The sequence below is a fragment of the Elephas maximus genome, chromosome 8 (assembly GCF_024166365.1).
Source record: "Elephas maximus indicus isolate mEleMax1 chromosome 8, mEleMax1 primary haplotype, whole genome shotgun sequence".
Classification (NCBI taxonomy): domain Eukaryota; kingdom Metazoa; phylum Chordata; class Mammalia; order Proboscidea; family Elephantidae; genus Elephas; species Elephas maximus.
Genome location: NC_064826.1, coordinates 78,220,851 through 78,246,934, shown reverse-complemented (window position 1 = coordinate 78,246,934; position 26,084 = coordinate 78,220,851). Strand labels below are relative to the sequence as shown.

At 38.1% G+C, this 26,084-nt stretch overlaps 1 long non-coding RNA gene across 1 annotated transcript in view; it reads left to right on the top strand.

Annotated features, from left to right (window-relative positions):
- Nucleotides 1–18,924, top strand: part of LOC126081446 (uncharacterized) — a 230,027-nt gene extending 211,103 nt beyond the window's left edge. The window contains exon 3 of the long non-coding RNA XR_007518395.1: nt 18,800–18,924. This is a non-coding gene — a long non-coding RNA (uncharacterized LOC126081446). The remainder of the gene's footprint in view (nt 1–18,799) is intronic.
- Nucleotides 18,925–26,084: the final 7,160 nt, after the last annotated feature.

The following is a 26,084-nucleotide window of genomic DNA, read 5'->3' as shown; positions in this document are numbered from 1 at the left end:
TTACCCTGCTCTTGCCAGATATGTCACCCTTCCCCCATCCAGAGGGAAAGGCTTTCCAACCAACGAGTTCCCCTATCAGCTAGAAGAGTTGCACCTCACGCAGTCCTTGGCTTAATTGGTTTCTACCTCCCCTTCAACCTGTGAAACTATTCAAACAAGCCAATCATATTTTTCTCAGGGAACCGTGGGCCTGCTTGCTACAACCTCAGCTGGTTCCTCTACTCCTGAGGGATATCCTTGGGTGGCTTTGAATGCTGTGCTGTGTCTCTTTCCTCTGGTTGTGAGTATCATTATGCAATGATCCTTCAACTCAAATAACTCTGTTTGCCTTAAGGTCTATTTTATCTGATAATTGTATAGTTACACCAAATTTTGATCCCCATTTTATTAAAAAAATTATTTTTGTCTTTGTATTTAGATTTCTGATATATTTTTATTTATTTCTACCATCTTATTTTTTTACTTTTTATTCATGCTTCCCCCATGCATCTGTCAGTTTGTCATACTGTGGGGGCTTGCGTGTTGCTGGGATGCTGGAAGTTGTACCACTAACATTCAAGCACCAGCAGGGTCACCTATGGTGGACAGGTTTCAGCTGAGCTTCCAGACTAAGACAGACTAGGAGGAAGGACTTGGTGGTCTACTTCTGAAAAGCATTAGCCAGTGAGAATCTTATGAATAGCAGCAGACCATTGTCTGATACAGTGAAGGAAGATGAGCCCCTCAGGTTGGAAGGCACCCAAAAGATGACTGGGGAAGAGCTGCCTCCTCAAAGTAGAGTTGACCTTTGTGACGTGGATGGAGTCAAGCTTTTGGGACCTTCATTTGCTGATGTGGCACGACTCAAAGTGAGAAGAAACAGTTGTAAACATCAATTAATAATTGGAACATGGAGTGTATGAAGTATGAATCTAAGAAAATTGGAAATTGTCAAAAATGAAATGGAACACATAAACATTGATATCCTAGGGATTAGTGAGGTGAAATGGACTGGTACTGGTCATTTTAAATATGGCAATCATATGGTCTACTATGCTGGAAATGACAGCTTGAGGAGGAATGGCATTGCATTAATTGTCAAAAACAACATTTCAAGATCTATCCTGAAGTACAACGCTGTCAGTGATAGGATAATATCCATACACCTACAAAGAAGATGAGTTAACACGACTGCTATTCAAACTTAGGCACCAATCACTAAGGCCAAAGATGAAGAAATAGAAGATTTTTACTAATTTTTGCAGTCTGAAATTGCTCAAACATGCAATCTGGATGCATTGATAATTACTGGTGATTCGAGCGCAAAAGTTGAAAACGAAGAAAAAGGGTTACTAGTTGGAAACTGACCTTGGTGATAGAAATGATGCTGGAGATCACAAATACCTATTTCCAACAACATAAACGGTGACTATACATGTGAACCTTACCAGATAGAATACACAGAAATCAAATTGACTACATATGTGGATTGAGACAGTGGAAAAGCTCAATATCATCAGTCAGAACAAGGCCAGGGACCAACTATGGAACAGACCATCAATTGCTCATATGTAAGTTCAAGTTGAAGCTGAAGAAAATTAGGACAAGTTCACAAGATCCAAAGTATGACTCTGAGTATACCCCACCTGAATTAGAGACTATCTCAAGAATAGATATGACATGTTGAACACTAATGACTGAAGACCAGACGAGCTGTGGAATGTTATCAAAGATATCATACATGAAGAAAACAAGAGGTCATTAAAAAGACAGGAAAGAAAGAAAAGACCAAAATTGCTACAGAAAATGGAAGAAATGATGAAATAGAAGAGGTAAACAGAAGATTTCAAAGGGTAGCTCGAGAAGACAAAATAAAGTATAATAATGACATGTGCAAAGACCTGAAATTAAAAAACCAAAAGGGAACAACAGGCTTGGCATTTCTCAAGTTGAAAGAGCTGAAGAAAAAAATTCAAGCCTCAAGTTGCAATACTGAAGGACAACATTAAACAATGCAGGAAGCATCAAAAGAAGATGGAAGGAATACACAGAGTCACTATACCAAAAAGAATTGGTCGATGTTCAACCATTATGAGAGGCAGCAAATAATCAGGAACTGATGGTACTGAAGGAAGAGGTCCAAGCTGCACTGAAGGCATTGGTGAAAAGCAAGACTCCAGGAATTGACAAAAATACCAATTGAGATGTTTCAACAACAGATGCAGCTCTGGAAGTGCTAACTTGTCTATGTCGAGAAATTTGGAAGACAGCTACCTGACGAACATACTGGAAGAGATCCATATTTATGCCTATTCCAAAGAATGATGATTCAACCAAATGCAGAAATTATTGAGCAATATCATTAGTATCATACGCAAGTAAAATTTGCTGAAGATCAATCAAAACAGCTGCAGCAGTATATTGACAGGGAACTGCCAGAAATTCAAGCTGGATTCAGAAGAGGACGTAGAACGAGGGATATCATTGTTGATGTCAGATGTATCTTGGCTGAAAGCAGAGAATATCAGAAAGATGTTTGCCTGTGTTTTATTGACTATGCAAAGGCATTCAACGGTGTGGATCATAACAAATTATGGGTGACATTTAGAAGAATGGGAATTCCAGAACACTTAATTGTGCTCACGAGGAATTGTACATAGATCAAGAGGCTGTCTTTCAAATAGTACAAGGGAATACTGTGTGGTTTACAGTCAGGAAAAGTGTGAATCAGGATTGTATCCTTTCACCCTACTTATTCATCTGTATGCTGAGCAAATAATCTGAGAAACTGAGCTATATCAAGAACTCGACAACCTGCGTTATGCAGATGACACAACCTTGCTTGCTGAAAGCTAAAGGACGTGAAACAGTTATTGATGAAGATCAAAGACAAGAGCCTTCAGTATGGATTACACCTCAACATAAAGAAAACAAAAATCCTCACAACTGGATCAATAAGCGATATCATGATAAATGGAGAAAAGACTGAAGTTGTCAAGGATTTAATTTTACTTGGATTCACTATCAACACCCACGGAAGCAGCAGTCAAGAAATCAAATGACATTGCATTGGGCAAATCTGCTGCCAAGGACCTCTTTAAAGTGTTGAAAAGCAAAGATGTCACCTTGAAGACTAAGGTGTTACTGACCTAAGCCATGGTATTTTCAATTGCATCATATGCATGTGAAAGCTGGACAATGAATAAGGAAGATCAAAGAAGAATTGATGCCTTGAATTGTGATGTTGGCAAAGAATATTGAATATACCATGGACTGCCAAAAGAATGAACAAATCTATCTTGGAAGAAGTACAACCAGATAGCTCCTTAGAAGCAAGGATGGAGAGACTATGTCTCACATACTTTGGACATGTTAATCAGGAGGGATCAGTCCCTTGAAAAGGACATCATGCTTGGTAAAGCAGAGGGTCAGCCAAAAAGTGGAAGACCCTCAGTAAGATGGAGTGACACAGTGGCTGCAACAATGAACTCAAGCATAACAACGATTGTGAGGACGGCGCAGGACTGGGAAGTGTTTAGTTCCCGTTGTAAATAGGTTAAATTGACTTGATGGCACCAAATGACAGCAACAACAATTCATGCTTAATAAAGTTGAGAATTAATTTCTATCATTCTACCCCTTCCTGCAAGGACTTTACATGCTTTAACTCTGATCATGCCCGTTCTAACTTATTTACTGTTTTAGTTCTTTTTTTCCCCCAACCTCTCTTTGGTGAATATACTCTATGGTGACTCCTATGCCATTTTATAGTTCTCTCCTGTTGAGTGCAGGGAAAAACCTGTGACTTGTTTTTAACCAATATGGAAGATGTGATGGAATGTCACTTCCTTGGCTAGGTTACCTTGTATGGCAAAGGTGATGAGATGTCAATTCTGTGATTACGTCATGTTCTACAAAACTCCATCTTAGCTGACTAAGATATTCTCTCTGTTGCCATGTCGTGAGTGGGTCTACAGAACTGGATAGCCTCTAGAACCTAAGGGTAGCTTCCAGCTGACAGTGGGCAAAAATCTAGAGCCTTTAGATGTATCAAAGACCCATTGCCAGCAAGTCGATTTCAACTGATAGTGACCCTATGAGTTCAAAAGTACAGCCTTAAGAAAATTAATACTGCTAATAGCCTGAATGAGCTCAGAAGTGGATTCTTCCTCAGCAAACCCCTAGAAGAGAGCACAGCCTGGCTGAAACCTTGATTGCAGTTTTGTGGACCCAGATCAGAGGACCCAGTTAAGCTGCGTCTTGACCCATGGAAACTTAGGGATAGTACATACGGGTTGTTTTAAGTCACTGCAACTGTGGTCATTAAAATGCAATAAAAAACTAATACTCTTTTAAATGAGACTTTATTATTATTGCTTTGTGGGTTATTATTTGTTTATATTTATACACATTTACCATTTTATTTGTACACTCTTTCCTCTTGAACTGAATTTTTCTGGAATCTCTTTTTTTTATGAAGCATTTTTTTAGAAGTTTCTTTAATGAGGAACTGATTGTGAGAAACCTTTCTATTTTTATTTTTTTGTCTAAAAATGACTATTTCTCCCATTAATGAAAAATATTAATGTCTATTATACTATTTTAACATGTATCTGCATATTTTTTTGCATCACTTTGATGATATTGTCTCACCGTTTTCTGGATTTCAATGTTGTCATCTAGAACATAGCTATCACAATAATTGTTGTTTCCTTGGACTATGTCTTGCTGGATTTTTTTAAGGTCTTAAATTTGTCTATGTTGTACAGTTTGGTTAAAACTGGGATTTGTTTACCTTCCTGAGTTAGAGTATTCATATCATCTGTCAATTCTGGAATTGCTCAACCATTATCTCTTCCAAAATTTTCTCTCTCCCATTTCTTCATTATTTCCTTCTGGAATTCTAATTTGTTATACTTGATTCCTTACTACTTTATTCTTTATGTCTCTCAACTGCTTTCATGTTCTGTGTATCTGTGCTGTCCTGTGATTAATTGCTTCACATCTTTATTCCAGTTTAGTCATTCTCTCTTCAGTCATGTCTAATGATAAGTACTGTATCTATTGAATTTCTAATTTTAGTTACCGCAGTTCTTATTTCTAGATGTTCAACTTATTTTTTTAATTAAAACTGCCCTGCCATGTTTATAGTCAGTTCCTCCATACCCATACATTTGATTTTCTTTATTACTTTAAACACATTATACCACAATCATATTCTAAAAGTGATAATTCTAATATCTGAATTTTTTATAGGTCTGATTCTGCTGTTTATTATTCCTGTTGACACTTACTCAGGTTCCTTGTTTCATGTATTACTTTGTACATTTTAATTGTGAGATCATGTTGGAGCTTTATCCATGTAAATTCTTTGAGCCTTGATTTGAGGATTGATTCATCCAGAGAAAGTTATTCTTTTCTTCTGATGAGCACTTAGGGAGGCTTCAAACTTGAATCTTTTTCAGACCATGCAGGCAGTGAGATTGGGGACCCCAGTCTAAACTCATATGAAGACTAGCTCTGGTTTATCAGTTCTCAGGAGGGATTTGTTTGTTTCTTCATTCAGGGCAGATTTTAATTTAGTTATTTTCCCAGTGCACACTTTGAGGGTGTAGTTCTTTGCAGGTCCCAGAACTTGCGTGCAGCTCCTTGGCCAGTGTACCTGAGTTCGTCTGTGTCAAAACTGAAGCTTGAGATCACTGGGATTAGCAGATGATCTCCGTGCTCACAACTCTCTGAACTGGTCCATCCCAGAACTGTTGGCCTCTGGCGACTTGGACGATTTCCCTTACTGTCTCCAACTCAGCCATGTGCTGAAAAAATATTTTTCATTTTGTTTCCACTACATTTAGGTAATTTGTTACAGTACAATTTTTCAGGATACTACTTGCCTTGCCAATATTGTTGGAAAAGGAAATCTCTGTCTACTCTTCACCTTCCTGTAACCGAGTTTTCCCCATAGCATTTTTACAGAATCTACTCTTGCTAAGGTCACCAGTGACATTGTAATTCCTAAATAAATACTCATCCAACCTTTTCTCACTCTTCAGCCTTCGACAGTATTGACCACTCTGACCATGAATCACTCTTCTTGTTTATTTTATCTGACATTTCCCTCACATTATGTAAGCACACACACATATACTCTCTCTCACTCTAACTTGGCTTTTGCCATTATAAACACTTAGGGTGTGATTTTCACACTGTCTTTTATTCTGATAAGGCCTACTAAGAAATATTATTAAACTGGAGCAATTTTCCTGATTTTCTATCCAATGAGATATTGGACATACATTCTTAACAACCTCTCTTTCTTAGTTATTGTAATAACTACTTCTCTCTTGAGACTACTTTGTCACTAATCAATTTTGAATATGTTCCAGCCCATCCCAGAAATCCCCTGTTGCTTGAAATCCTATCAATAGCTGGTTTTATTGCACCCCTGCTTCACGATGGTTTCATTTGCTTGGAATTATTAGTGAATAAATGGCTAGATGCCATTTTCAATAGCAACCTGCCAATTCTATGGAAGCTATAAAAGCCAACTTTAGTAAAACTGCTGTTGGAATGATTAGGGTAGAAGGCTCTAGAGTCATAAGTCACTTCAGCATGATAACACCAAGTCGAGGCCTCATTTTTGGCCACTTTCCAGAGGCAGGATGCAGGCTGCTCAGTGACTCTTCAGCAACGGCTAATGAAGAAAATGGGGAGATTGCTGCCACTCTGAACATACCTATGAAACCCTCCTCTCCACGTTTTATAGTAAAAAACATTATTTATTGATAATGTTGGTTAAGTGGTATTTGATTGGAAATGTTACTTTTCTTTCAGCAAACTCATAAAGAGGGAATGGCAATGAATGTGATCTGGAGGAGAACAAACCAAATACTAAGACCTGAACTTCTTGCTTAGCAGGTGGCAAGAAATAGAAATGAAGGTTGTGCTAAGGAGGGCCCACTATGGACCAGAAGCAGACAACTGGTTTTCTCCTACCTTTCCAGTTCCTTATTTTCAGACTCCTTCACGAGTTCCTCATTCAGTGTGTTGTGTAAATATTTCTCTTCTTCTAGTGTGTGTTTCTTAGTCCTCATCTCTTCTCTCCCCTATCTGATCTCTTTATGGAACATCCTTGGCAACAACCACCAGACAGATTTACCCTGAGGACTGCCACATATGTATTATTAGCTCTAATTGCCATGTGAGTCTAAGGTACAGTTTTCAGATTCTTATTGGTTACATCCTTTTAAAGACACCTAAAATTCAGCTTGACTAAAACAGAACTCTCCCACTATATGTCAGCTGTCTATTCTCATTGCATCAGCACCTTGTAAACCCTCTCATTAGCTCATTCCTTCCAAATGGTTCATAAAATCAAAGGAAAACCTAAACATGCTCACGAAATAACCAATCCTGTAATTTTGCTCACAAGTTTAGTAGTTTCTAATGTAGATTCCATTCCTTAACTTCTGTGTAAAAAAGTTAAAATGTTTTTATAATTTCCAAGTTCCTCTTTGCTCTGAGGCTTTATTACCTCTGGGTTCACAACTAGGCTCCTTATGACTATTACTGCTAAAACTTCATTTCAATAAAAAATTACGTAAAAAATAAATCATCTCACTAGAATTGCTCAATTTGAAAATAGATTTAATGATAAAGACAGAAGCCAATATTAAATCTCCAAGTAATGTAGACAATGGACAGGAAGAAAAATGACCCAAATCACTGGCTTTCCAGAGCCCAGAACCCAACCACTCTTTCACTTCCTGCTTGGGGTGAAGGAAAGCAGAGGCACCTCCATCCCTGGTTGCCATGGTCAAAAGATAATTGTCATTTTTTTTAGATCAGTAGAGAAAAAAACTTTCCACCACTCCTTTGGCAACTTTGCTGCACCAACCACTTCCCCCTCATAACTCCAGTCAACGGTTCTCACATCTTCTGAGAAAAATAGGTGGAAGGTATTTCCTGGTGTGTCTGCTGCTGAGGTTGCCCACATTCAGGTAAAAATGGGAGAAATAACTGAACCACTAAAAACCTGTTCCTAAGAGACAGAAGTAGAAAAAAGTTACACACATAAAAAAAGAGAAGTTGAGGTATTGTAGGGGTGAGTGAGCCAACTAAATAAACTTCCTCCTATATTAAAATAATGTAAAATAAAATTGAAGTGTCTGTTACTGCATTAGCAGAAGTCAGGACCAATCTTTTTTTTCAGCCACCTCAGAGGATATCTTTAGGATTGTCAAGTGTTTAGATATTTTCAACTTCAATTTATTTAGCACCTGAGGCAACAGGAAGGGTGTATGTAGCACCCTTTGGAAAGGAAGCTGGGTGAGCTTTTCAGGACTGCTTATCATTTCCCTTTTATGGATATAGGCAGAATGAGTGACCTTTTCACAGGGCTTTCTTTCTTTATTTGAACTCCATGTGAGAGCAAAATAACAAAATGATTACACTCCTTTTATGTATATGTTATGTTTTAAGTCTGCCTTGGTAGAAATTGACCCAAGAAGTAAAGAGTCAAACATATACTTTAGGAAAAGGGCCCTGGTGGTGTACATGATCAAGTGTTTGGCTGCAAACTGAAAGGTTGGCAGTTTCAACCCACCCAGTGGCTGCTTCAGTAAAAAATTACAGGCAAGAAAGCGCTGCTGGATAACTCCACTCTGGCACACAGAGTTGCTGTGAGTCAAAATCAATTCAAGGGCCTCTAACAACAATATACTTCAGAGGAAAAAAATATCATTACACACCCACCATCTACTCTGTTGAGATGAATGCTGACTTCAGCATCCAGATTTCTAAGTCTTATTTTTAGTTTTATCAAGTTCTGTTGTGCAGACATGGAGTAATAGGTGAGACAGAGAAGAAAAAAATCAGAAGATTAAGAATAGTCCATATTAACTGTATTTGATTTAGTTAGGAAAGGGCAGAAGGTTGCTGAGCAGAAAACCATTATAGGAGTAATGGGAAAAGAGGATTTTAAGAATGTTTCTCTTCAACATGATCAGAATGTCCCTTTGACATGTTTCAGATTCTTCAGTAGACAATTAAATTGGTTTCAGCTACAGTTTGTAGGTGTTGGACTGGAGTTTCCTTTGAATGCCGTAGGATGTTGAGATGGGCTCTAAGAAAGAAGCAAGAAGGCCTAGCTGTGGATGCCTCATGTGCTTTTATTCTGCCCCACCACAGCAAAGATCACATTCTCTTTAAGAATAATTTAAAATAGTTGGAAGTCACATCAACATTTTAGGCTTTTTCAGTACAGAGTTAACTGATTTTACTCTTTCGACATTATAATTTACCTTAATTGTTATTACACTAATATTTATTATGATCATACCTATTTTTTTGTGTGATAATAATGTATAAGGAGCTGTGCTAAGTGTTTTGCATGAGATAGCTCAATTAATCCCTCTAAGAACTCTATGAGGTAGGTGCTATTTATGTCCCCATTTGAAAGTTGAGGAAACCAGGACACAGAGATCTAAGGAATTTGTACAGAGTCACAAAGCAAACAAGCAGCTGAGCCAAGATTTGAATGGAAGTTACATGACCTCTGAGCATGAATTTTTAAGCTCTGCCTCAAAGGATCTGCAAGACTTATGCGTTGTGTAGTAATCTGAAAATGGAACCATAGAGATATGTTTGGATTTAATTTTAAAAACACATTTTTTTTTTTTTTAAGGCCAGTCATGGCTAATATATCCTAAAACCCTGTCTTTGAATTAACTGAATAAGTTTTCCACTGGGACAGTTACATTGTTCCTCTTTGGGGGGGAAATGATATTTTGATCCTGTCAGTAGAGCTTTCTTCTAAAGAAATGTGTCTAGAATGGTGTTAGAAGTTGAAAAATATTCCTTCTTCTTACAGCTACTCTACATATCTTTCTAACTAAACAGGAAGATTTTATGTTGTGAGATTCACTTATTTCCTACTTTTCCCAAATTTAAGAGAGCCAGAAGACAACCAAAGTAGGGCCCAACACCAGAAGAGGCTCCCTGCCGTTCATCATCTCTGAAAATCACACACTGTGAAATGTGGCCTCGGTTATCCACAAGATACAAAGGAATGAATGAAAGAGACACAAAGGGTTCTATTTCTCAGCTTCTCATTCCACAGCTTCAAATTTGGCTTCTGTACAGCTGCAGGTGGGCTTTGGAAGCAATATTATGTTCTTCCAGACGGCAGTGAAAATGCATACGTATATGAAAATGTCCATTTCTTCTCTTTAGATCTTGAAATTTCAGTAAACTATCACCCATCCATCCATCCACCCATCCACCCATCCATCCATCCATCCATCCATCCATCCATCCATCCATCCATCCATCCATCCATCCATCCATCCATCCATCCATCCATCCATCCATCCATCCATCCATCCATCCATCCATCCATCCATCCATCCATCCATCCATCCACCCATCCACCCATCCACCCATCCATCTTCTATATCTCCATGCATGACTGTAAACATACATAAACACATGCTTCTTCAGTTTCCATTCTGTGTCCCCCACGGTACATATTTAATAAGACATTGCTTTATGTTTTTTAAAAGTTTAAATCATTAGTCTTTTTAAAACTCTAAAACTTATGCAACTCTATGAATTATTTCCAAATTACAAACTCTTTCCAGAAGCTCTGGCAGTATATGAAACTATATAATGACCCTCAATGGACACCACAACATGGATAAAAACAGTACTTTGAACAAATGCCTCCCCCAAAATATTCCCACACAGTTACTGACAGGGAGTATCTGAAGACATACAATGAGAAGAAAAAGTGATGCAACCTGATAACCTTAGAAAAGCAAGAAGGACAAATGCTGCCCCATGGAACAGGCCAATAAAGAGGAAAGTATGATTCACCTACATGCAATGTGGCTCTCCTATGAAAAACATACTAAGAGGAAATGAAAATTGCACATAGAATTGGGTACCTACATATATGGCACACAAGTGCAAATAATGCATGTGAGTCAGCCCACCACGGTTATGAGAAAATTACAGTTCTTGGTAAAGGGAGAAATTCCTCGAACCTAACCCTAAAATTGGAGCCCTGATGAGACAGTGGTTAAGCATTGGGCTGCTAACCAAAAGGTCAGCAGTTCAAATCCACCAGCTGCTCCTTGGAAACCCTAGTTTGGTTGATTTGTAACCCTAAAATTCCTTTTTCTAGCTTTCCTGTCTTCTCAGTATTTTCTTGACATGGTTATTTGCTATTTAAAATGCTCACACACAGAAACAATTTATTTAAGGATTTGGGGAGTGTTTTAATATCCTGACTACAGAAAACACATACTGTCACATCCATGCATGCACGCTCACACACACACACATCTTTCCATACACACTGTGTCCTCCCACCATCGCAGTAGTTTATACACCACTCAACAGCCAAGGTAATTTCTTAAAAAATATGAATTATATTTTGCCAGTCCCACAGCTTCCTTGTTTTCCAGTTTTACTCAAGATGAAAAACCCTTCTTTATAGCCTTCAAAGTCTGGCATGATTTGTCCCTGTTTACCTCCTCAGCTCACATTGTTCCACCCAGCCGTTTGCTTACAACCTCCTGCCACCACCGTGGCCTTCTTGCTGTTTCTCTTACAGGCCAGGCTCCTTTCTGCCTTAGGGGCTCCCTTAGCTGTAATGTCCTTCTCTTTTTACAGCTGGCTCCTGCTCAGTTTTCCTAGTTACTTCCTCACAGGGGCTTTTCAATTTAAAGTGAGTATCTCACGACTGCTCTCCCATGATATCGTGCTCTCTTCCTTTATAGCACTTTTCGCAACTCGTAAGTGTGCATTTATGGTTTGCTTGTTTAAAGTTGATCACCTCTGTTAGAATATTAGTTAAAAGAAAGCAGAAACCATATCGAATTTATTTTCTATTGTATATTCAACCCCTAGTACATGGTTTGGTACCAAGGAGGATGCAATAATCTTATTTAACTAATTGATCGATTTTCTTTCCATAAAATTATCTCTGGCTTCTCTCTTCCATTTTTACCTCATATTACCTGTGGATATCTCACAAGAAATTTTAAAGTTACAACAAATTTTACAATGAAATGAGGGAAGTTGAGACTCCCAAGCTAATCTATAAATGTGCCTATGAAACAGGGAAACAACCGGTCAACTGAGGAGGTGTCTCTAGCCACATAATTCTTTCAGAAAAATTCCAACCCTAAATTTTGGTTACTATCATCACTGTGATTATCTGAGCTACAGGGGGTAAGGTCAGCCCAGACCTTAAAACTCAGATCTTGTTGTACCATAATGACCACTTTGACTGTAACTGTCATCCAAATTGGCTCCTGAACTTATTTTGGTAATGGGCATATTAAAAAAAAAAAAAAAAAACTAGTCAGATTGGTATTGTGCAGACAAAGAAGCTGTTTGGCCAAATTCTTTATTTTTCAGCTAGTTATATTGCTGTCATATTAACCCTATCTTTAGTTTCAGATACTCTCAAAGTGGTCACTCTTAAAATGTCATATTTCAAAATGATCATGTTGATGATGGCCAATACTCATTAAGGCACAGAAAAAAACACCTGTCAATATGGAAACCCTGGTGGTATAGTGGTTAAGTGCTACGGCTGCTAACCAAAGGGTCAGCAGTTTGAATTCACCAGGCACTCCCTGGAAACTCTATAGGGTGGTTCTACCCTGTCCTATAGGGTCGCTATGAATCGGAATTGACTCGACGGCACTGGGTTTGGTTTTTTGGGTTTTGGTCACTTAATATGGCTCTGAAGAATCTTACAGAATGTTTCCATTGAAAAATTTGAGTTGGACCATTTTACATATTTGAAATGCCATGTTTATTCACCACCAGAAGCATTTCTTTCTATATTGCAAATGCTTTTGAGTGAGGTTTTAGAAAATCGAAAAAAAAATCTTTTGATGCACAGCAGATCCATTCCTCTGATTGGCTCCTTTTCTAAATCTTGTCTTATTCTTCCTCACTAAGTGGCTTTGGTCATTGCTAACTATCGAAGTAAGAATTAGTTCCATAACCTTGATTATTTTCTTGTGTTAAGCCTAACTTTGCAGACTAATGTGTAAGTCTTGAGAAAAAGAAACTAGTGATTTTTTATAAAAATTGTAGAGGATAAAACCTTAGAGAAATTCCTCCAGAATTTTTAGGTTAATTTGAACCATTGCTTGAAAAAATGCATTTGTTGATAACGAACTTTCATTATCTTGCTTTAGATGGTTCAGAAAAGTCCCCAAATTGTCCAAATATGTATATGTGTGTATTTCAACCTTATTGTTGGGTGAGCAAAACAAGGTACTGACTCAAACATACTGTATTTTGAAAAAAGAAAGAAAAACAAAAGAAAACCAATGGTTGAATCCATAAGCAACCCTTTTCAGATGTCTTACCAAGCAAAATTGTTATAAAAACATATAAAATGCCAGGTAAAATGTTCCCTTAAGGGGAAAAAAAATTCTGTCAGTCGAGGAATAATATCTCACAATTTTGGCTTTGAATAATACTTTTTAAATGTTAGTGATTTTTTTAGCCCCAGGGCATAAGAAATATGCATTGATTCTTTTAATTTACATAATAGTGGAGAGAAAAATAAAAGCTTATTGTTGTTGGATGCCTTTGTGCTTATATAAAAAAAGGCTTGGCTGAAATGCTTTGGCAAGGATGCAATGCATACTATAGTGTAATAACTTGTGCTGTTTTGGAAGAAAAATAAAAGCTGCTAAGATATTGTGGTTTTGAACTTAGTGAAAGAGTCTGTAGAATAAAATAGGTCCATGCACTTTCACAAGGATTTTCACAATGGATAACGGGTTTCTAAGTACTGTATATAATGAAGTGATAAGCAACTTACTACATTGAGTCTTACTATAATCTTTTTAGGGTCCATATATTAAGACAGTATAAAAGGAAAATTGTTTTATAAAGAAGAATCCCTCAGATATCAATAAATAATTGAATGTAGTTCAAGTACAAATATTGAATGTAGTTCAAGAAAGTCACACTCAATCTTAGGTTATATTCAAAGGGATTGCAATATAGCAATATTTTAATTATATTAAAATAATAAGTATTTAGTGGATACCTCTGATGTGCTAGCTTCTACAGAAGATACATATATTGTTATTGTTGTTAGGCGCCACCAAGTCAGTTCCGACTCATAGAGACCCCATGTATAACACTGCCCAGTCCTGTGCCATCTTTACTGTTGTTGTCACGCTTCAGCCCGTTGTTGGAGCCACTATGTCAATCCATCTCATTGAGGGTCTTCCTCTTTTTAGCTGACCATCTACCAAGCATGATGTCCTTCTCCAGGGATACAAAATATTAGTAAGAAAGATCTTGCCTTTGCAGGATATATTTCTTGTGGCCTCCTACATAGGCATATAGCCATAGCCATCTAATAAAGCAATATAATTTAAGTCCTATAAAAGAGGCAAACTATTTCTGTGTTCTGGGCAACAGATCAACAAAAGGCTTTGTTGGTTTCCCACTCTAACCTCTAGGGGAGAGCAAATTGTTTCCATTTGCTCAATCAACACCAAAAGCATAAATTAATAAATATAACCACCTTCTCCAAAGACTGGATGATATATGATAATAATGAGTATAGGACAAACAAAATCGAATCCTCAAATATGCATATTTAAGAGGCCCTAATCAAGAGTGGAGTACATTCAATTGGAGGATGCAAGAGTTTCAATTTCCCCTTTGCATGCTCTCTTCCATCTCCTATGGCCAATGCAGTTTTTATGGGAGAGCCCAGTGTTCTGAAGTGACACTATCGATGGGCCCTTTGGAAATGGGGACACTTCTTATTCTTGGTATTGTACTAAAGGTGTAAAAGTGGCCGGAGAAGTACTAATGGCCCGACTCTATGCTTGGAGCAGGAGATGAACTTAGCACTTGTTACTAATCCTTATCAAGTAATTAGCAGCTTATCATTGTTTGGTATAAATAACCCTCGTGTTTGATGGAAATAACCCTCAGAAGTCAAACAGAGGTGGTGCCATATGCCACTGGCAGCTCATAAAGGATTTTAGGATTTGGTATCCCAGCTGTTTCTTCTTTACAAGCTTATAAAAGAGCTTTTGAAGAGAACCTGGAAAGTCAGAAAGGATTTCAACTGGCAGAAATACGAGGAAGAAAATTCTAGAAAGAGGAACTCATATGGGTGTGACTATGAGTGTGTGTGTGTACAGTTGTTTGGAAGAATTCAGCTGGTTGATGTAGGATAGCAAGGAGTCCTCTTTGGCTGGAACAAAAGCAAGTGTTTCAAGAAAGGTAATAATGGAAAGAGAGGTTGGAGTCATATTGAAAGCCGGAATAAGAAATCTGTGATAGATTTAGCAGGAGTTAACATGTCTTGCGACTCGATGGCACTAGTTTTTTTTTTTTTTTTAACATGTCTTGGAGCCCTGGTGGCACAGTGATTGATAGCTACAGCTGCTAACCAAAAGGTTGGCAGTTCAAATCCAACAGCTGCTCCTTGGAAACCCTATGGGGCAGTTCTACTCTCTCCTATAGGGTTGCTATGAGTTGGAATCGACTAGACAGCAATGGGTTTGGTTTTGGTTTTTTTTGCAGGGGGTAACAGGTCTCCTGAAACACATGAACAAGCTGCTGCCTTTCCTAGGGTCCTAGAAGTCAACTTTATTTATTTATTTTTTAAATCTCTGTCCCTTTAAAATCTACTCTGTGGACTTCTCCCTCTCACTCCTGGATAGAAACATGCATAAATCTCATAGTTTGTCCAGGTAATACATAAATAGCATCCTTTTCCCAGGTATTAAACACCCTTGTCCAGTGTAATATCAAAACTCACAGCTTCTGAAATCTCTCATTCGACATATGACTTCCATTTTCTATCAGGCTGGGAATCTTGCAGTGGGGAAAGGCGAAGTGGTTGGCTTTTCCTCTTCCATGGACCACCTCCTGACTTACTTTCTAGCTGCATTTTCTGGTAGGTGAAGGCAAGCAGGCATGAGAGCTAATTAGGGGATGTCTTTACTTGATTGGTACAGTTTAAAAAAAATTTTTTTTTAATAATTTTTATTGTGCTTTAAGTGAAAGTTTACAAATCAAGTCAGTCCTCACACAAAAACCCATATACGTCTTGCTACACATTCCCAGTTACTCTCCCCCGATGAGACAGCCTGCTCTCTCCCTCCGCTCTCTCTTTTCGTTTCCTTTCGCCAGCTTCTAACCCCCTCCACCCTCTCATCCCCCCTCCAGGCAGGAGATGCCAACATAGTCTCAAGTGTCCACCTGATCCAAGAAGCTCACTCCTCACCAGCATCCCTCTCCAACCCATTGTCCAGTCCAATCCATGTCTGAAGAGCTGGCTTCGGGAATGGTTCCTGTCCTGGGTCAACAGGTGGTCTGGGGGCCAAGACCACCGAGGACTTTCCAGTCTCAGTCAGACCATTAAGTCTGGTCTTATGAGAATTTGGGGTCTGCATCCCACTGCTCTCCTGCTCCCTCAGGGGTTCTCTGTTGTGTGATTGGTACAGTTTTAATAGGGCATTGGTACCCTCTAGTTGTGGTAGGTATGAAAGCTGGCTCTCTCTTGTAGGACACTTTTGAGAATTCCCTGAAGACCTTACACTCCACTTGCTTCCCAGACCTAACACTCCTTTTACACAGAACTCTTTCAGCTTCAGTAATGCATGTTTGCTTCACAGCCAGAAGCCCTCTTCCTCTTCAAGAGAGCTTATAGCCAGCTTCCTTCTGCAAGATTCATATCTGGCCCAGGGAAAACATGTATCTTTCATTCATTTTCAGTTGAAGGGCGGCCCTTCTGCTCTTCATTTTATCTTCTCTAGATGCCGGCTAATTTATTGCTTCTGGATTGTTTTCGGACTTCACCGTCACCCCACCCTTGAGGGGGAAACATAAGTTTTCTAATTGGTTCTTTCAAAGTCCTGCTCACTTAATTTAAGACGAATAGGAAGAAGCTCCATCTCCTCTTCCCTGGAAGTGTTTGAAAAGAAAAATACACAGCAAATTTATTACTTGCTTCAAAGGAATCATTACTGCCTTCTTGGCCCAGAGAATTTGTTCCCTTCTTTTGTAATAATCAGTTGCACAATTTAACATGTACTACATAGATGGTATTACCCCTCAATACAGGATATGGGGTTTTCCTTTCATTTGTTTTTGGCATCTGTTGGATTTAGGGGCCTCTGCTGAAATTTGAAATTTTGGGAAACCCTGGTAGCACAATGGTTAAGAGCTATGGCTGCTAACCAAAAGGTCAGTGGTTCAAATACCCCAGGTGCTCCTTGGAAACCGTATGGGGCAGTTCTACTCTGTCCTATAGGGTGGGCTGAAATTTGACAATAGGAAAAATCAAATTTAACATCCTGTGACATGTGTAGAGATGTAGTCCATTGCTTATGAATGATGTTTCTAGAAGTCCCCTTGTAAGTTATTTATTTAAAATTCTGAGTTCATTTTCCCTTAAAACCGTATGTAACCTTCATGCATGACAATGGTTTGCAGATTAGAGAGAATCTCAAAGAGCTATGTTTATGTGGGTTACAGTTAATGATATTATCATATTAAAACAGTTTTTGTTTTTAAAATATGAGAGTATTATATAAGCACACATTCTATTCGAAGCCATAGCATTGATGTCATCACACTTGCTATAGCCTCTGGAAAACTCCACCATGCAACTATGAGAGATCAAATGAAAAAGGCAAATCAAACCTTAGAATTATTGTGAAAATTGTTTTGACATCATGAACCCCTTTAAAGGGTCTCAAGGACCCCCAATGGTTCCTGGACCACACTTTGAGAACTGCTGGTCTGGAGTGAGGTGGAGCTGGGCTTTAAGAAAGAAGCATTGTCGCCAGCACTCTCCAGTGAAGAATTCTGATAAAGATTATGAGAATAATGGGGAGGCGATAAGACAACACACAGATGAAGCTCTAAAAATGTTCTAAGTAATTAATTAACAAGTTGCCATCAAGCCAATTCTAACTCATGGTGACCTATGTGTGGCAGAATAGAACTGTGATCCATAGGGTTATCAATGGCTAATTTTTGAGAAGTAAATCACCAGGCCTTTTTATTCTGAAACACCTCAGAATATGTCATTGGAATAAAGGCATATTTTTTTTTTTACCCATTACATAAATATTTACATGCCAAACATTGGAGTACAGTAGTGGATAAGACAAAAGTGTCAATCACATGGGATGTGTATTCTACTTTATAGAGGCAGGCAATTTAATAAATAAAGAAACAAGTTAGTTTCAAAAGAACGTAGGACCTTCCAAAGAAAAGTGTAATTTGTATAAAAGATGAATAGAGAAATCTAACATAGACTTGGAGCTTCAGAAGATGGCACAGAAGGCCCAGTTTTCAGAAAGACTATGATGGTTATTGCAGGATACACAATAAAAAGGTTCCTTAATGCAGCATGGGAGCAGGAAGCAGCAGGTCTCATTATGCTGCTCAGAGTGCATCTAGTCCTAAATCGACTCTGAAGTCAGGGCAAGACTTTATAAATGGTCAAGAAACAACAAAGAGAAAGAGTTTGAGTCATTTTGAAATCACAAACCTCCTCAGAAATCAATCTATCATGTATGATGTAACCATCTCCCTGATGATATCTGTTATGAGCAGCCAATCAGTTGAAAGGGAGTTTCCTTGGGGATGTGGCCTGCATCCAATATATATGGACTTTCTGGCAAAGCTAGCTGGCTTTTTTCTTCCTCTGGGTCCTGCATTCAACTTGTCATTATCTGACCTCTGGTTCTTGGGACTTGAGTCAGCAGCCTGATGTCTTACTTGCCATCCTTGGATTTGTCAGCCTCTGCAGCCCGTGAGCCAGCAGCCTGCTGTCTGACCTGCTGATCTTGGGTTTGTCAGCCTGTGCAGCTATATGAGTCAGAAGAAGCCTCCACTTGATGCTTGACCCATGGACTTGGAACTTTCAACCTCTGCAACCGTGTGAGCCATTTCCTTTATATAAATCTGTGTGTGTGTGTGTGTGTGTGTATATATATATATATACACACACACACGATTCACTGGTTTTGATTCTCTAGGTAGCCCAGCCTAAGACACCAAAGCTGTAAATCTTTATGGAAGCAGACTGCCACATGATTCTCCCTGGAGCAGCTTGTAGGGTTGAATCTCTGACCTTTTGATTAGTAGTCAAGCATTTAACCACTGCACCAAAAGGGCTCCTTTCTGAGTACATAGCCCCTCCATATTTGTAAAGGTATTGTATGTGTGCATTTGGAAGTGTGTGTTTTTGAGGGAGTATTTTCATCATCCTCTTTCATTATCCAATTAAAATTTTCCTTTCTTAGAATTTTATGTATCATTACAATCTCAGACTTATTATTTTTTTTTAAAGGAGAGTGAGGTTTTCCTTCATTTGTTTTCCCAGAAACTTCATGCATCATTGATTAAAATGCCTTGCATGATGTTTTCACAATAAATTTCTTCACATTCTCTCCAAGACTTGTTATTTTCCCTTTTTTGTTTGATAATAGTCATCCTATTGGGGAAACCCTGGTGGTGTAGTGGTTAAGAGCTATGGCTACTAACCATAAGGTTGGTGGTTCAAATCCACAAGGTGCTTCTTAGAAACTCTGGGGCAGTTCTATTCTGTCCTATATAGGGTCTCCATGAGTTTGAATCAACTTGAGGGCAAAGGGCTCTTTTTTTTTTTTTTTAAATTGGGGGTGAAGTGGTTTTATGGTTTTAATTTGGTCTCATTATGGTTTTAATTTGTATTTCCCTCATGGCTAATGGCATTGAGCATCTTTTCATGAGTTTATGGGACATTTGTATATCTTCTTTGGAGAAATACCTATTTCTTTGCTCATTTTTTGATTAGGCTTCTTGTCTTTTGGCTCTTGAGTTATAAGAGTTCTTTATATGTTCTGGATTTGAAACTCTTATCAGATATATGGTTCTCAAATATTTTTTCCCCTTCTGTAAGTTTCCTCTTAATTTTGTTGATGAAATCCTTTGATGTAGAAAAGTTTTTGGTTTTGGTGAAGTCCCGTTTATCTATTTTGTTTTCTGTTGCTCTTAAGTCATATGGATTGTATTTGTGAAAGTTTTTTTCTTGTTTTGCATGAATGTTGAAGCCACCAGCTGAACTATGTCGTAATTTAAATAACTTCTTTGCTACATCAAAAGATAATGAAAAGAGAACTTGAAGAATAACAACAGAACTCCTGCTCAGTACATCTTTTTTTTTTTTTTTCTTTTTGGTTGCAGAAATATTGAAAGCTTCCTTCAGGCATTATAGTTCCTCTCTTGAAGAAAATAAAGCTTCTATTAAAGGAATCTTGGGATAAATGGCAAAATTGAAATTATGACATGCAATAGGACACTGCACCAGCTCAGTACCAATGATTCTTGGTGTCAGTGACTCTTTGTTATTAAAAAAAAAAAAAAATGTCAGTGATTCTTTATTTCTTCAAGTCACAGTTAATGGCATAAAATCAGTTACATGCCAAGTGTTACCAGCTTTTATTCTGTGCCTGGTTTGTGTAAGCTCTGTGTTGAGTCCTGCACAATGCGTACACATGACTAAGACAGAGCCTCTGGTGTTACCTGGTTAAATATTTATAGAAAAAAAAGTCTATACATATATATTTTTTTTAATTTTGATAATTGTCTCAGCCATACTACCAAATCAATAAATCAATTACAGGTAGACTAAGAATTAGCTGTTAAAAGTCAAATCACAGCTACTTTTTTTTTTAAATTAAAAGAAAATAGAAATGAGTGTTTGATAACTCTCTGAAGAGGCAAAAGCAGTCGCCGCTGAGATGATTTTGGCTCATGACAACCCAGTACGTTACAGAGTAGAACTGCTTCAAAGGGTTTTCTTGGCTGTAAATTTACAGAAGCAGTTCACCAGGCCTTTCTTCCACAGAGCTCGTGGATGGGTTCTAACTGCTAATCTTTAGGTTTGCATTGATTGCAAACCACTTGCACCACTCAGGGACCTTCTGAAGACGCAAGGGTTTTATAAATTTAAAAGGGTCAGAAGAAATTACAATGGGAAAGAGCAAAAGACAAAATGTTTAAACTTTTGTATTTATGGAAATAACTGAAAGAGATAGCCAAACTACCAATCACAGATAAAATCTGAATTAATTCCAGCAGACGTATTTTAGTACTTCTGTCAGAAATCTGCTTATTCAAGCTGGTAGGAAAAATATTAATATGTTCAAGAAGTTATTGGGCAAAGAATTGGAATAAAATATTACAGGAGAAGAGGCAAAAGATAATTTGAGTAAAGTAATCCCACTAGCTATCAGAGATACAAAAGTAAGACAATATGTTCACCTATCAAATTAATAAAAATTGCTTTAAGCATTTTTTCAACGTATTGAGGTGTGGTTAATAAAGTACTCTTTCATGAACTGCTCCAGAAGCCAGAATTTTTTAAAAATCTTTTGAAAAACAACTTGGTAATAATACATTATAGGCCTTCAAATAATCATAATTTTTGACCCAATAATTTGTTTAGATGAATACTCTGTCTTTTTTTTTTTTTTTTTTTGTACTTTAGATGAAGGTTTATAGAACAAACTAGCTTCTTATTAAACCATTAGTACACGTATGGTTTTATGACATTGGTTAACAACCCCACGACATGTCAACACTCTCCCCTTCTCAAATTGGGTTCTGTATTTCCTGTCCCCTCCTGCCTTCTAGTCCTTACCCCTGGACCAGTGTGCCCCTTTACTCATTTTGTTTTATGGGCCTGTCTAATCTTTGGCTGAAATGTAAAACTCAAGAGTGACTTCATTACTGAGCTAAAAGGGTGTCCGACTCTATACTTTTGGGGTTTCTCCAGTCTCTGTCAGACCAGTAAGTCTGGTCTTTTTTTGTAAGTTATAATTTTGTTCTACATTTTTCTCCAGTTCTGTCCAGGACCACCTACTGTGATCCCTATTAGAGTAGTCAGTGGTGGTAGCTGGGCATGATCTAGTTGTGCTGGACTCAGTCTGGTGGAGGCTGTGGTACTAGTGGCCCATTAGTCCTTTGGACTAACCTTTCACTTCTGTCTTTGTTTTTTTTTCATTCTCACTTGCTCCAATGGGGGTGAGACCAGTGGAGTATCTTAGGTGGCCACTCACAAGCTTTTAAGACCCCAGACGCTATTCATCAGAACATTTTCTTTTCAAACTATGTTATGCCAGTTGAACTAGATGTTCCTCGAGACCATGGTCCTCACAGCCCTCAGCCCAGCAATTTAGTTCCCCAGGGTGCTTGGATGTGTCTATGGTGTTTCCATGAGCTTGCCTTGTACAAGCTGTGCTGGTTTCCCCAGTATTGTGTATTGTCTTACCCTGCACCAAAGTTACCACTTACGTATTGTCTATTTAGTATTTTTCCATCCCCACCCCTTCCCTCCCTCGTAACTATCAAAGATTGTTACTTTTTGTGTGTAAACCTTTTCATGAGCTTTTATAGTAGTGGTCTCATACAATAGTTGTCCTTTTGTGATTGACTTATTTCACTCAGCGTAATGCCCTTCAGTCATCCATGTTGTGAGATGCTTCGCAGATTCATCATTGTTCTTTATCCTCACATAATACCCCCATTGTGTGTGTAGCATAGTTTATCCATTCATCTGTTAATGGACATCAATGTTGTTTCCATTTTTTGCTATTAGGAACAATGCTGCAATGAACATGGGTATGCATATGTCTATTCGTGTGACAGCTCCTATTTCTCTAGGCTATATTCTTAGGTATGGAATTGTTGGATCATATGATATTTCTATTTCTAGCTTTCTAAGGAAGTGCCATATCATTTTCCAAAATGATTGTACTATTTTGCATTCCCACCATCAGTGCGTAAGATTTCCAATATCCTTGAAGCCTCTCCAACATTTATTATTTATTTATTTTATTCATGCCAGTAATGCTGGGGTGAGGTGGCATCTCATTGTGGTTTTGATTTGCATTTCTCTAATGGCTAGTGATTGCGAGCATTTCCTTATCTGTCTGTTAGCCACTTCAATGTCTTCTTTGGTGAAGTGTCTGTTCACTTTCCTTTGCCCATTTTTTAATTGGGTTATTTGTCTTTTTGTTGTAGAGGTGTTGGCTTTTCCTATAGATTTTAGAAATTAGTCTTTTGTCAGACTTGTAATAGCCAATTTTTTTCCCCCAGTCTGTAGGTTCTCTTTTTACTCTTTTGGTAAAGTCTTTTGCTGAGTGTAAGTGTTTAATTTTTAGAAGATCCCAGTTATCTAGCTTGCCTTCTGGAGTTTGTGTGTTGTTAGTTATGATTTGTATCCTGTTAATGGCCTGTGTTAGGGCCTCTAGCCCTGATCCTTTTTCTTCTGTGATCTTTATAGTTTTTGGTTTTATACTTAGGTCTTTGATTCTTTTTGAACTAGTTTTTGTGTATGGTGTGAGGCATGGATGATACTCTATCTTAAAAAAAAAAAAAAAAGCCTTGAGCACCAAAATAATAATTACAGTGTTATTTTAAATTGCAAGTCAAAAGCAACTTATTTAAGTTTCTTTAAAATAAAGACAAGAATATAAGGAGACAGGGAAACTAGATTAATGGAAATGGAATAACCATAATGGAAATACTAAGGATGTTCATGCATTGTGAAGAATGCAACCAATATTACTAAACAATTTGTGCCAAAATTGTTGAATGGGAACCTAAGCTGCTGTGTAAACCTTCACTGAAAACACAACAAAACATTATTAAAAAAAGATTCCCTTACTTTGGTCCATGGGCTGAACCATCTAAGGAACTTTAAAAGACTGCAGATCCTAGAGCCTTGGGTCTCAGTAAGGTTCTTGTGTACAGCAGTCCTCCCTTATCCATGGGGGTTATGATCCAAGACCTCTCGTGGATGCCTGAAACAGCAGCTAGTACCAAACTCTATATATACTATGATTTGTCCTATACACACATACCTATGGTAAAGTTTAATTTATAAATTAAGCACAGGAAGAGGTTAACAACAATGACTAATAATAAAATAGAACAATTATAACAATATACTGTAAGAAAAATTGCGTGAATGATGGAGCGGGACAGCATGAGATTTCATCATGCTATGTAATCATTTAACATTTTCGAGCTGTGATTGACTGAAGGTAACTGAAACCTTTGAAAGCAGAACCATGGGTAAGCAGGGACTATTGCAGTTGATGAGGGGCCCAGGGATCTTTTGTGTGTGTGTTTTGGTGAAGGTTTACACAGCACTTGAGGTTTCCATTCAGCACTTTATGCACAAATTGTTTAGTAACATTGGTTATATTTTTCACAATGCATGAACAGTCTCAATATTTCTGTTATGGTTGTTCCATTTCCAACAATCTAGTTTCCCTGTCCCCTTACTTTCTTGTCTTTGTTTTAAAGTAATTGTTTACCATTTGGTCTCATAAAGAAGATTTTTTAATGGAGCACAGTACTCACAGGTGATATTCTTTATTTTGTGAGTCCATCTGTTATTTAGTTAAAAGATGATCTTAGGGCTAGTTTTGGTTCAAGGTTTAAGAAGTCTTTCAGAACAATAATCTTCATAGTCCAGGAATCTATTTTTATAAAGCTCCTCTGATGATCCTGATTTTTGACCATGGATGAGAACTACTGATCCACAAGATAAAATCCAAGCTCCTCCCCCAGTTAGTCAAATTTCACCACAATATGTTACTATCAGTTTTATTATTCCATTTTTATTTATAATTCAAACATAGATCTTCTACCAAGACCCTGGGCGGCGCAAACAGTTAAACACTCCACTACTAGCCTAAAGATTGGCAGTTCCAACCCACTTAGAGGCACCTGGGAAGACGCGCCTGGAGATTCGCTTCCGAAAGGTCACAACCGTGAAAACCCTGTGGAGCAGTTCTACTCTGCACACATGAGGTGGCCATGAGTCAGAATCACAGCCTTGAAAACTTTGTGGAGCAGTTCTACTCTGTACACATGGGGTCATCATGAGCCGGAATTGACTCAATAGCAAATAACAACAACAATAACAACAACAAGATCTTTTACCACAGCCAAGGTAACTAATCCACTGATGTTTAAAATGCCTTCTTCCTTCTATTTTTGCTCAGGGTGTGCCTTCGCCTTCACTCTTCTCTCTATGCCTATCGCAAAAGCAATCCGTTTCCTGGGCCCAATCATGTCCTTCCTCCACAAAGCCTTCCTGATTATTCTAGCCCAGTGATGGGTCCCATCTCTGCCTAACCAAAATATCACTTGTTAGTATAATTATTACCTTCAACTTGTTGTGAAATTATGTATTGTTTGTCTAAACAGATCCTTAAGATGGGGACCATGTCTATACTGCTTGATATTCCTAACTACATCCAGATCAATGAACAGATGCATGGACTCTACAGTGCGTATAAGTTTTCTGGAGCACTTTCCTCAAGCCTTTTTGTAATTATCACAATTTAATTATCATTTTGTCAGTTTGTCATACTGTGGGGGTTTGTGTGTTGCTGTGATGCTGGAAGCTATGCCACCAGTATTCAAACACCAGCAGAGTCACCCATGGAGGACATGTTTCAGCTGAACTTCCAGACTAAGACAGACTAGGAAGAAGGACCTGGCAGTCTACTTCTGAAAAGCATTAGCCAGTGAGAGTCTTATGAACAGCAGCGGAACATTGTCTGATATAGTGCTGGAAGATGAGCCCCCCAGGTTGGAAGGCACTCAAAAGATGACTGGGGAAGAGCTGCCTCCTCAAAGTAGAGGTGACCTTAATGACATGGATGGAGTCAACCTTTCGGGACCTTCATTTGCTGATGTGGCATGACTCAAAATGAGAAGAAACAGCTGCAAACATCCATTAATAATCGGGACCTGGAGTGTACGAAGTATGAATCTAGGAAAATTGGAAGTTGTAAAAAATGAAATGGAACGCATAAACATCAATATCCTAGGCATTAGTGAGCTGAAATGGACTGCTATTGGCCATTTTGAATCGGACAATCATATAGTCTACTATGCTGGGAATAACTCAAAGAGGAATGGTGTTGCATTCATCATCAAAAGGAACGTTTCAAGATCTATCCTGAAGTACAATGCTGTCAGTGATAGGATAATATCCATACGACTACAAGAAAGACCAG